Below are 13529 nucleotides of genomic sequence, written 5' to 3' on the forward strand. Positions count from 1 at the left end.
ATGCCACTCAGCAGTTTTTGTGGGGAAAATGGCATTTAAAAGCATTAAAGTGGGAACATAAAACTGACATGCTTTTCCAGAGAAGGCAAATGCAGCATCTGTGATTTAAAGACGAGCAATGGGGTAGACCAGTGTGAGACTGTGTCTTCTGCAGAGCATTGGCAGGGAACCATTTAGTCCAAAAAGGAAAAAAAAAAAAAAGAAAGAATGATCAACATCTGATGCCTGAAGTGGTAAATACAAGCACATTTTTCCTTAATACCCAAAGTTCCCCAAGCATCTGACAAAAACCATACATGACCCTCAACCCCTGACCCCACTATTCCTTTCCAAAAAAAATGGAGCCAGGAATTTCTAACCAGTGGCACAGCCAATTTGTATAAATTATATAGAAAGAGCAAGCATATATGCAAAGGAGAGCAATATCTTGGGATCCCAGTAGTAATAAATACTCTACCCACCCAACAAACTGTCATGCTGCATTGTGTGAAGTTTTAGATAGGATATGCCTTTCACATGACTAATGCAGGAACAATGAAGGCAGCATATGTTATGATTTAAACTACAGTTGTCCTTTCTGGGAGGAAAACCAAGTACATTTTTGCTGAACAAAACCTGAGCATGTTGTTTGTCCAAGGCTTAACCCTGCAGCCAGCGAGGTCTCATAAAGCCGTATTAACTCTTACTTGTAAACACAAACCAGTGATACGAGGGAAATAAGGAATGAGAATATGAGGTTGCAATGTGTATTAATATTTCAGGTTCTGGACACATGGTTTACTATTTTAGCTGACCTATGGTGGCTATCTGGGTACATGCTTTTAGCCCACAGCAAATTTAAACTAATTGAGCCTATTTACTGCTTAGCCTAAGGCTAAACTCTGTCACTTTGCCACTAACGAAGAGCATGTAGATAGCCATTACCATAACTCAGCTGCAAGGTGGTAACTCCCCAGTCTGTATCAGTATCATCAGTGGCACAGAGAAGGTGAACTGTGATCACTTGTGCAAGAAAGAAAAGGCAGCAAAACCACCTGGATTAACGGGGGTTTGCTTGTCATGTCATACAGCAGAAAGCGGACCCATGGGACTCATTTCCATGGAATGCTGTGGGTGCTAAATGTCTCCTGGAGCATCTGGACAGGCACTTGAATGAGAAAATTCACTTATGGACAAGAATAGTACTCATGTCAGGAGATGCCCTGAGCTATGTGTAGTAAGATGCAGAGGACTGGGGAAAGATTACACACGCTCACTCAGTTCCTCCTCTTCCTCGAGCATCCAGTGCTGCTGCTGTTGGAAACAGCTGCCAGGCTTGACCGACCCTGATCCAGTTCTCATTTTCCTACACCCCAGCCTGTTCGCGTGCCTGAGCCCTAAGGATCAGCTCTCATCTGGTGGGTGTATTTCATTCTGTTAGCACAGCCACAATGCCTCTTGAGGAAAATGTTCATTTTGTAGACATCTTAGATGGTAATATATCTGAAAATGAGTCTGCAAGTCCATGTTGATTCCTTGCTGCTCTCAGGACATCTGAACCACCCTTGCAACTGCAGATTAACTCTCTATTATCAGATCAACTATTATCTATTAACTATTTTATTTTGTATATTGCTATACAATATATTTTATGTGTTATATTATATATCGTATACTGTATATACTATATATAATATAATACATAGTATATACAATTTGATAATATTATATCTATTAACTATCAATTATCTATTAATTAACAGATAATCTATTATCAGATTAACTAAAACTCTACTGGGTATTCTGATAGCCCTTTCCATTTCTGCATCCGAACTGTAGATTCAAAAAATAAGTGTTTTGGCAACTAATACCAGGTAAAAGCACCTCCCTTACTGTGTTCAGCACCAGCTATATAATATGATACTACAGAGGTTAATCAATTAATGAGTGTGCATGATGACATATAACCCCAGCCCAGCCGTAAACCAGCAGCCCCAGTAAAACCACGTGAAGGTTGGGTAGTACTGCTGCCATTCCTCCCAGGACTTTGACAAATGCTACTGCCCAAACTGCCTTGTTAATACTGATCCAGGTGGGTCTACGGGAGCCATCAGGCTTCACCTTTGGGCTGCAGCAAGGGCCAGCCATTAGCAAGCAAGTCATTGTCAGTGCAAAATCATCTTTTTTAGATGAAGATGGGATAGGACAAGATGTCATCACAGCAGGGGGAGCGACACATTTGTTACAAGATGCTGCTTGGTGCCTGAATAACAACACAAATGACTGTGACAGTGGTACCGAGTGCTGCTCTGCTGTTTGTGAAACCACTTAGGGTGTCCGGCAGCAGGGAAATGTCAGAATCTCTCTCAACAGGGCACTGCACATTCACTGGCTGAGGTGCAGTGTCTTTTAATAAAGACAGACACAGATATTTATTCCTGTCTTCTACAGCTCACTATGTTATGTCAACCTGCATTACCCCATGTGTCAGTGTCAGGCTGATAGCATTAAATTGCTAGGAAAGTGCCATACTGGCCTGTGAAAAAGTTATTACATTAATGGAGTTGGAGTGTTGGGATAACTGGCTGGATGGCTGTGCTTTGGAGGAGCTATCATCATCTGTGCTCCAGCAGTGGCTATAAGCTTAGGCTGAAGGTGGGGCCACATTGGAGCAGATGCTACACCAGCTTGCAGAGGAAACGGTGTCCTGCATGAAGGGGGTATGTCTAGACAGGCAAGCTGGGACACAGGATCCAGGTAAAACCCTTGAGATGATGCAGGCTGCAGCAGACCTGGGAACAGTGCCCTCAGCCTGCCCCATGTCCATGTATCAGGATGCCTTTCCTCGAGTGAAAATGTTGGCCCAACCTCTCCCACCCTCCCAATCACTGCCCTGACCTTTGTTGTTGTGCCAGATCTGCACTTTGCAGAGATCTTCCAGGCTCAGCATGTCCGAGAAGCTGAATTCATCCATATGGTTCCTCTCTAACTTGTTAGACTTGTTGGACTCTTTCAGAGCCAGGGTCCTGCTGTGCCCATTCTCCCCAAACAGGATCAAGGACACGTTGGCGTCGGTGCCTGCTCCTGGAAGGAAAGAGCAAATCACATCGTCAGAAGCTAGCCTGATATACAGGGGTGACCCCCAGCCTCCGGTGGCATGGAAATGGAGGCAGCAAAGGCAGGCTGGGAGAGGCTGCAGTGATGCTCAGGTTTCTCTGGGCATAGTCAATGAATTTCAGTGCAGGATTCTGCAAAGAGGACACGCCATGGTAGCTAACAAACCAGTTCTTCCAGCCTGTCCCCCAAATACAGCTGCATTTCACCCTTGCATTCAAGGTACAGTGACCATGATGCCAGCAGTACTAAGGGGAAGCAGGAGTGCTGATGGAGCACTGTGCATCGCATCACTTTGAGGAGGCTGCCAGTGTCGTGACTCCCATTTTTCCAAGGTAGCTTAGGAAGTGACTTACCTAGAAATCTATGAAAGAGCATTAAAAGAACATATTTAAACTTTTCTAGCTACAAAGTATTAGTGCACATTGGCCTGGGCTTCCCACTGAGCCACAGTCCGTTTTCCACACTGTGGTCTTCTGCAGTCCCACAACCTCCTCCAAGCTGTCCTGTGGCACCCAGGACATGTCTCTGGGCTCTGTCTTGTGCTGCTCTCTCTCTGTTGTACGGCACAGGGATTTGAAAGCAAAGTGCAGATCGTCAACCAAACCACTACAGCATCTTGTGACCCCCCTTTCCCCTCCCGTAGGTCTTCCTTCAATATTCCTATTTCTCAAAACACTGTCCATGCTGCATTTAATGGAAAAAGCCCCAGTTTCTCATGCAACATTTTGCCCCACCAGCTCCCACCTTATGTACTTGTTAAGAAAAAAATAATTTCTAAGATGATCTTTATTACCTGATTAAATTCCATATGCCCATTACTGTCCATACTTTGCTGCAGAAAATAGCCATGCTGTCAATTTTCCTGACTTTTAGAGAGTTCAAGGCCAAACCACCACCTGCAGTGACCGTATGAACATTTTAGCTGAAAGTGTTACAACAATTTTATCTGGCACTACTTCTAATTTGACCAAAATTATTGCTTTTTAGTTTTGATGCCATAATAAAAAAGCAGATTCATAGAAAGATTTGATTTGATTCCATGCGGGCAGACATTCATTGCTGTGTCAGAACCAAAGCCCTTACATTTTAGAAAATGAAAATGAGATAATCAAACCCAAATCTGTCTTATAAAGACACTCAGCGTCTGCTGCCCTCGGTTAGATAGCCCAGCTTTGAAATCTCTAACCACCTGCCAAGCCTTTTCTTACACAAGGGTATTGTAAATTCACTTTAGGCCACACGAACAGTATTTCCCACAGCTCCATTCACAACACAATGCAGAGACAAAGTTGAGGGGGGACACAAAACTTTTTGAGAAAGCTACCACTGCTTTGGAATAATTATTTGAATACAGAAATTAGGAAGAATTCACAATTCTTCTTATAGAAGGACTGAAAAAAAAAAAAGAAAAAAAAAAAGGAGGAGAAAGAGTCATATAGAGAAAAGACAAAGGAACATGTGGTGTTTACGTGAAAAATTGCCTGTGTTAAATCAGGGCTGATTTTCAGCAGATCCCTAAGAAGGACTTAAGGATGAGAAAGCATCAGGGATTCAGGCAGTTCATCTGGCAGTACCTTGTATGACCCTAAAGCTTGCTGAGGTGAGGAACAAAGCAAACTGAAGTCCATTTCCTTACAAGGAGCAGGCTCCCAATTAATGCAAGGTCTCAAAAAGCACAGAAGCAACTGTTTCTTAGCAAAACCTTCCCTGCAGGAAGAAGCTGATGAAGGCCTCATGCCATGACATTTCCCTCAGAAGCAATTAGCAGGAGACGGGGAAGAAAAGAACAGAAATTGCTGAATCAATGTACGTTTCACCTGTTTGGGTCCCTGTTTTTTGTTGTTGTCGTCGTTTTTAATTCCAGGAAACTGCCAGGTATATTTAGGAACTGTAACCGATTTGACAGATGAAGAGGTATTGTGGTTGCACAAGCCTCAGCTGGCAACCAGTGCAATAGTACATGGGTTGATACTGGGGTCTGCAGCCCTGAACTTCGTCATCAACAGCCTAAGCAATGACAGAGCGCATCCTCAGTGGTTTTCCAGCTAACATTAAATTTGGGGGAGTGACTGATGTGCTGAATGGCAGAATTCCAACCCAGATGGACCTTGAGAAGCTTGAGGACCAGGCAAGCAGAAATCCCATGAAGTTCGGCAAGGAGAAATGCAAAGTTCAGCATCTGGGGTGGAATAAACCGTGCATGTGTACGTGCTAGGAAGTTGAAGAAGACCCAAAGGTTACAGCAGTAACATTCATATTCAGGTTGAATCTGAGCTAACAGCAAGTTCTCCGTGTTCAATGCAAATGGTATATTGGGCTACGTCAGGAGGAGCATGGCCAGAACCTGAAAGGAAGGTCTTATCTCCTTTGCTCAGCACTGAGAAACCCATACTTTCACAATGCTGCCAGTTTGAATTCCTGGGTCATGTTGAGACACTGAGGGCTCAGCAGATGGTTGCCAAGATGGACAGGAGCTGGGAAAACAACGCTGAGGAGAAGCCAAAGGAGATGAGCAGGGGCAGGTGAACAAGGGCCCCTTGATGACATGGAGGGACAGTGACAACAATGACAGGGTCATGTACTGTGGAGATGTCAGACCATACCCCAAGAAGCCACAGTAACAAGTTGCTAAGGAGGTTCAGGCATCAGGAAAAAAATGTTTCTTATGATAACAGAACAGGTCTGTATCAGGTGCCTGGGGAGGTGGTGGCATCACTATCCCTGGAGGTCTTCAAGACTCAGCTGGGCAGTCTTAGCTGATAGCTGATGTGACCTAGTGCTGGCAATAGTCTTTTGAGAAGGAAGATGGATGAAATAATCTCCAGAGACCCCTTCCAACAAAAGTGTCTATGATTTTAGGATTTTTATTGAATTGCATAATTTTTAAACAAACTGGGGGCTTGAGTCACAGCCTTCCGAGGCCAAAGAATGACCTTGTTTTGACTTAACAGAGACTTGGATAAGGCACTAGGAACTGACACCAACTGTCCTAAATTATGTAATTTGTAGGCTGTAGCTGAACTGTCAACATACTATTTAATCTTATAACAGCGGAGATAAAAACCTTCTGCTTCATTAATGCTTGGAAAATGAGAAAGCAGTATTTATTCTTTCTCCATCTTTGTTGCATTACCATGTACCTGATGCCTGCATACAGAATACAGAAAGTCTGCGTAAATACAAATGAACCAACGAGGACATTTTTGTGCCACAGAAAGAACCATCAGGTTGCCTGGCTCTGTTGCAGCTGTGTCTGTGGGTCATTGAGGAGATTGAAGAACGGACTCCTGAATTTGACCAGAAGACCCTTTATTAGTCCAAAACCCACACTTATATAACCTCGTTTTTTGATCACGCGCAACATACTAAAATATCATTGGTTAATCAATACTGTTCACACACTTCTTGGCTACATATAATTGGTTAATTACTAAGTTACAGACACACTGAACTTGTTACGGTTTTTTCCCTCTCTTCTTTCTTATCTCTGTGAGTTTCATGTTCTCAGCCAGCTGCCGATGTGGCATCACACATCCACTCCAGCCTTGCTTCATATCCCGATTGTCTTCTAGGCATTCAGCCAACCTTATCTTACTTTCTTTCTTCTTTTAGCCTTCAAGGTCCTTCACAGGCATCGTGGCCTCCAGCACTTGCCATAAAGCTCTCTACAATTCCCCCTTCTTTATTTTTAACAGAAACAACATACAGGTTAAACTTCTTTTGAATCATAGATCTTATACAATTCAACATACATGGAATAATCATCAATTAACTACAATTACCAATAACAACATTCCTCTGTGTATTGTAAGCTCCTGCAACCATCTGGTGATTCCCCACGACTTAAAACGATTCCACAACCAATCTCCCAATAGTTCACTCTGTAAGTCCTTTGACATGTCCTTCAATTTTTGTAACTGACTGTGAATCGACTCTGAATGGTCCGAAAGTTTCATACAACACATTCCTTAGTAATGTTCACTATAGGCTACTCTCTGCTGTTCATGATGTTTCCTTCTCTTCTAGAGGTGAGATCACATTCCTCCTTTGTTTCTGTCTCATCCTAGTTTCTTCTCATACTCCCTCAAAGTTATTTAACTCTTTGCTGCAGGATCTCAGCTGCACATCATTCAAAGCAAGGCCACAGCTGCACATTATCAATGTCAAAACAACCCTCTGTCTCTGTTCTGTACAATTTCCCCTTTTTGTTTGTTTGGGGGTTTTTTTGCTTTTTTTTTCTTTTTCAAAAGGTTGTTTTAACACATTATGGACTCTTCATTCCTCTTTTTTTTTTTCCTTTTTTTTTTAATCATCACTTAATTACCAATTTTAGCCTTATTTTATGTGTATGTGTGTACATTTCAATCAGGTTCACAAAATGTAAAACTTTTGTTATCAGCGCATTTCATACAGAGTTCAACGTATAGGTTTATGATTATTTATAAAAACTTGCAATAAGCTATGGAAATTTTATGAAAATATTCCATCAGAAACTTCTAATCAAATAAATGAGCATGAGAAATTGTGTTTAACTTGTAAATTCTATATATAAGCTGTTAAGAAACATTTTCTATCCTAAAAAAAAGATAAAACCTACTTAAAAGCTCTTGAAATCTTGCACTTGGGCGAGTGTTCCACTGTGTCTCCGTTCTAAAGCATGGAAGTGAAAATTGTGTAGAAGAAAGTTTTACTTTAAATAATTGTTCAACTGTTATTGCTGCTTTTCAAAGAACCTGAAAGCATACAATGAAAACTTAGAACTAAAACAGCTAAACGGACACCTTTAGATTGTTACTGGAATTAAATGTAGAAGTTAACTATAAAAGTTTCTCAAAATGTTCTGGTTGCTTTGTGTTGGTTGTTTGTTTTTATAGATATCTATATCTATATCTATATAAATATACACAAACAGGGAAATAAAAACATTGCTTAAGAAAAAGGAAAGATAATAGTATACAGTATTTACAGCTTAGTCACCCTTTTCTTCTTTTTTTTTTTTTTTTTTTTTTTTTTTTTTTTTTTGCAACCAGAGACACTTTACCATAACAGAGAAGCCCATATTTACATCTCTGAGCCCGGACACAAACCGCAGCTGCATGCACCACCAGGCTCAGGGCAGAAATCATTCATGCAGTTACATAGCTATATGTCACTACAAGCACGCAGACACCTATTTATCACTAGATAACCATGTTCATCTTTCCTACTCTCCTTCACAATACCTAGCTGTTCTCTCATCTCTTGTTAGGTCAGATATTCTCCATCTTCCTCTCCTATATCTCTCTTCAGACATTCTCTATCCTCTTTTGCTTGTTAATTGCGACGAGGCAAAGGTTATGCGTAGCTGGGTGACCATGACCTGATTTAGGTTACAATCAACTAAACGCTGAATACAGGAAAAAAAGCATGAGAGATATAGGCAAACATCAATAAAGTGGTTAAAGATAATTATAATAAATCCTGTAATACTTTTGATCCATGGCCCAAAGTTTCCCAGCCGTGAGAAGAGACCAAAGGCATCCCGCCCGTGGCTCTGCTGCAGATCTTTGTTTAAGGCTTTTAAGTTTTGTATGCTTTTGTGGTTTGATTCAGAGTGGTCACTCAGATTCACATAACACACCCTATCAAAGTCTTCACATTTGTGTCCCTATGCTAATAATAACAATCAATAGCAACTCAGTTCTGTACAAAATATGACGGACAGAATCACCATCTGTTTGATAAGCCAGAAAAAAAAAATAGTATTTGTAGTATTACTTTCTTTAGCAAGCTAGCAGTCTAATTTACTAAGCAAGTTAAGAGTGTGTACTATTCTTACAGAAGAGATTAGAGAGGCAAAATCATGTTACAGTGCATTCCAGAACTCAACCTGAGAGTTACAGTCTGCTGTGAGTTCTGCGTTATAATCATCTGACACGTGTTGGGGTTGCAATTGTGAAAGTTGCCCGTTTACAATTATAATTGGCATTATCATAGCCAGTTGTTTTAAAAGCAACCCTTGAGCTTCCTCATGCTCGACTTGCTGTTGCAAAATATTCTGAAGCCGATCAATAAAGTTAATATAGGACTCTCTAGGACCCTGCAAGACTGTGGTGAGACTCCGGTGTCCGGACTGCCTTAATAGCCATCTCCTTCATTTGCAAATAGTTGTCCCTGGGATACTGAAGAGGGTCCCCCGTGGAGAGTCAGCCAAGTCACGACAATCACACCAATATGGCTACATGCCGTGCTCACTTTATTAAACAAACAGGTCATATTTATAACTTAAACCAACCGCTCACACGACTTTACACACAGGTGATTGGATAAAAGTCTCTGGCCACGTGGGCGTCCGTGTTGCTGATCGGTGAGCATGCTGCAGGCGCCTGATCAGAGTGTGCCGATGAGAGTGTGCTGATTTCGCAATTCCCAGGACTTGCTCTGCACCTGGCTTCTTGTTTGTGCATAGCTTTTTTCTTTCTCACCCTGCTTGTTCCCAGGACAATTTAAAGTTGCTTTGCAGCTTTAACTAACAGGCCTGGGTTGTCCAACCCGGACAATGGTAACATATGTCCTCGGTCCTTTAAAAATCCCTCTGCAGGATACCTTGCCTGAGTCACAGAATCAGCACAATTATTTTCTCCAGCCAACTGCTCATAGTTAACAGCAATTCCCCGATTAAGGTTTTCAATCAAGGACACTACACATAGTTCACAAAAATCAGATAACCACATCATATACTGTGTCAGAGTTAGCACCATACAAAGCAATGACTTCCAATCATGCAGTGTGAGTGTATAAGGCTCTGCCATCACTTCAAGAAGGGACATAGCAAAGGTACTATGAATCCCCCCTTCCCGCACTGCTTTGCTTAATTCTTTAACGGCCTCGTATTGTATAGGCTGCCACTCTCAAGGTTGATTTATCTGACAAAATACTGAACATGCCATAGCGATTCCCAAATCCCCTCGCTTAAGCGCTTCCCACTTGCATTCCTGCCACTGATCCCTCACACCCCCTTTCACCCTCCCCGAAAATGCAGTCAATGCATCGGGGGGGAGGAAAAAGGTCTAGCTCCTTTTCCAGATCTGTAGGACCTGGATCAAAAGGTTTATCAGTGTCAATGGAATCATTGTCTGAGTTGTCCTGTTCCTGCGCTTGGTCCTGTGTTGTGAGGGTTGCTGCAGTCAGTGACAGGAGCTTTGGGGGCAAAGGAGGTGTGGATGGAGTCGCCATTGTTGACAGTGTGTTGAGAAGAGTCGCACTGTTGGTGGAATTTACAGCTTCCCCTGGTTTAGCACTCGCACTGTTGGTGGAATTTACAGTTTCCCCTGGTTTAGCACTGTTAGTAGAATTAGTCCACACTTGGCGAAGAGTAGTCAGAATTTGCCACCAAGGTCCTAAATGCATTTCTGACGCGGAGTCCCCCTCCGCGGCAGCATCATACAATCATCTGCTGACCACTTGCCAGGCAGGAATTTGCAAAGAGTCATCAGGCAGAAAGTCCAGCACTTTGTCACAGATCCATTCTAACAGAGTCACCAGCTGCAGACTCATCATCACATTCTCTAATAAACTTTGTGTAAAAGGAGAATATAGTCCATTTTGCATTACAGTTTTCTGTAGTTCCTTAATCATTTCCCAGTGAAACGCCTGTTATTGGCCTGGGTGTCTATCTTGTAATATCATGGGAAACGTGTGCACTCCCTCTTTCATACTTTCCAAGTGCACTCTCCTCCACTCTTCTTTAATCCGTCTCCTGATATCATTTTCATTATCACTACTGCTTTCCTTATTAGCACTCTGTTGCACCAGTCGCTTCTTCCTTACTTTTGACTGTTCCTTTTTTAACTGCAAATCCTCCAACCATAAATTTAACAAATTTTCATCTTATCCATCCTCATCCGAGTCCTCCAGCTCTGATCCTTCTAGTTCATCAGAAATATGCTCAATTTTATCTTCAGCCTTGCTCTCATTCAGCTCCGTCTGCTGAGCAACATCTTGTTTTATTACACTGGCTTCCTGCCCTTTCTCAGTCTCCGACCAAGCCTCCTTAGCAAAACCTGCAAGCTGGTTTTCTGCACGCATCTCTTTCAAAGTCTCGAGCACTAATCTCCAAGTAGTCATAACTTGGGTAGCAGTGAAATCTCCTCGAGATGCTTTTTCCCAAATTTGCTCTCCTGCTGACTCCCACATTCTAACATCAAATATTTGTGTCGAGGTAGCTGGGGTGCCTTGGCTCTTTAACCAGGCTAGCAACAGTCTCAAATTACTTTTTTCATATAGAATTCCTCTTTTGTGCAAAATATGCTGAAACATCCTTAATATACTTTTTTCCTCTGCAGACATATGGGAACCCATTTACTAAAGTTTCTAAGGTCTCTTAAAATTTCTTAAAATTATTAAAGTCTGTAAAGGTTTTTGGCTGCTCACCTGTCTCAATCCGTACAGGTTTCTAAAGCTTTTTGGCTGCTCGCCTGTCACAATGAGTACAGGTTTCTAAAGATTCTTGACTGCTCACCTGTCTCAATGAGTACATGTTTCTAAAGCTTCTTGAAATTTCTTCAAATATTTAAAATCTCTAAAGTTTCTTGGCTGCTCACCTGTATTGATGCGTACAGGTGTTATCCCCAGGGTTTAGGTTGTCTACCCGGTCCAGCCAGCAAGACGATTGTTCAGCCAAGACGTCTCCTCCGGAACGCAGCCCTCCTCCATGAGCTGCTGTTTTTATCAACCGGTTCCATCCTTATTCTTCCAAGGCTTCGGAACTCCTCCGTAGGGGTCACCATTTGAGGAGATTGAAGAACGGACTCCTGAATTTGACCAGAAGACCCTTTATTAGTCCAAAACCCACACTTATATAACCTCGTTTTTTGATCACGCGCAACATACTAAAATATCATTGGTTAATCAATACTGTTCACACACTTCTTGGCTACATATAATTGGTTAATTACTAAGTAATTACTAAGTTACAAACACACTGAACTTGTTACATTTTTTTCCTCTCTTCTTTCTTATCTCTGTGAGTTTCATGTTCTCAGCCAGCTGCCGATGTGGCATCACGCATCCACTCCAGCCTTGCTTCATATCCCAATTGTCTTCTAGGCGTTCAGCCAACCTTATCTTACTTTCTTTCTTCTTTTAGCCTTCAAGGTCCTTCACAGGCATCGTGGCCTGCAGCACCTGCTATAAAGCTCTCTACAAGTCATACCTTGAAGAAAATGAGATTGTGCTTTACTTCTCTTCTAAGATCAAAAGTAGATCCAGATTTTGGTTTTAACCAAAGATTACCCATTGGACTTGGCATGTGTCTGCTGTAACAACCTCTTCTCCCCTTTTCTATATGTACTCTGACAGCTGCCACCTGAGGTACTTCTGGTGGCCTCTGGACTTGACCTTTGAAAGACAGATTTGACCTTTGCAGAAGAGGAGCCTTTCCCTGATGCAACCTCTGTGTGTTACATGAGCATTCAAATGGAATGACTTCTGGAAGGCCAAACGGTGGCTCAAAGGTTTCTTGGAGGAAAAACTAGGATGAGACTGTTGTTAAATCTGTGTGTATGTTGGGGAGGAAATGGCTGATGCTTTCCAGTTGGCTACAGGACAATTTTTGTGGGATTCATTTTCCCTAACTTTAACAATCTAGCCTAAATTAATTGTGCTGGCTCTGTCTGAATCTGATGAAGAGGGACTGAGAGAGACCCTCCAGAGCAGGGGTCCTCAAACTTTTTAAACAGGGGGCCGGTGCGTGGATGAAGTGGCAGGAAGTCATCTGCAGCTGCTTGGATTCCCCCCCCAACCCCCAGCGGGGGGGAGTGTGTGTGTCTTTAAATACCGGGGACCGGATTGAAGACCCTGGGGGGCCGTATCCGGCCTGTGGGTCGTAGTTTGAGGACCTCTGCTCCAGAGGATGATCCAAACTACTGATTAAGATGCCCCTCCTGGATGAATTGACCAGAGGCAGTCTAGACTAGAAGGAACTAAGACCAGAAGTATAATTTTGTGGAGAGTGACAAATAGCTGAGATTAATTATTTTTTTTTCTCAATACCTCAGATGCACTGGCAAATTGAAAGCTATTGCAGAGAAAAACATTATATCTAGAAATAAACACATCGAATTGTATTCCTTGTGGAGCATTGTCCCTAAACAATGTCACTGTGGCAGGAAATGATATAACGTGTTTAAACTAACTGTCCAGGATAAAAAGTCTTCCTTCCTGAATTGGTCCAACCAGGAGTAATTGTGGAATACATAATGATCAAGGGGGGGGGGGGGAGATGGTTCATGACTTGTACCCTCTTCAGATGAGCTGGATAAAGTTCAGCATTATGTCAGTGCGCTGTGTGATCTAATCATAAACAGACTCTCTGAAACCTCTCTGTAATCCACTCTTTCCTACTGGTTGTTGCTGTTCATAATGAAATAAAATGTTTCATCATTAATACCCAT

The 13529-nt window shown here is 42.2% G+C and overlaps 1 pseudogene; it reads right to left on the bottom strand.

Annotated features, from left to right (window-relative positions):
• Positions 1-13529, bottom strand: part of LOC119140700 — a 145805-nt pseudogene that overhangs the window by 18727 nt on the left and 113549 nt on the right.

The sequence above is a fragment of the Falco rusticolus genome, chromosome W, assembly GCF_015220075.1.
Source record: "Falco rusticolus isolate bFalRus1 chromosome W, bFalRus1.pri, whole genome shotgun sequence".
In the NCBI taxonomy this organism is placed as follows: Eukaryota; Metazoa; Chordata; class Aves; order Falconiformes; family Falconidae; genus Falco; species Falco rusticolus.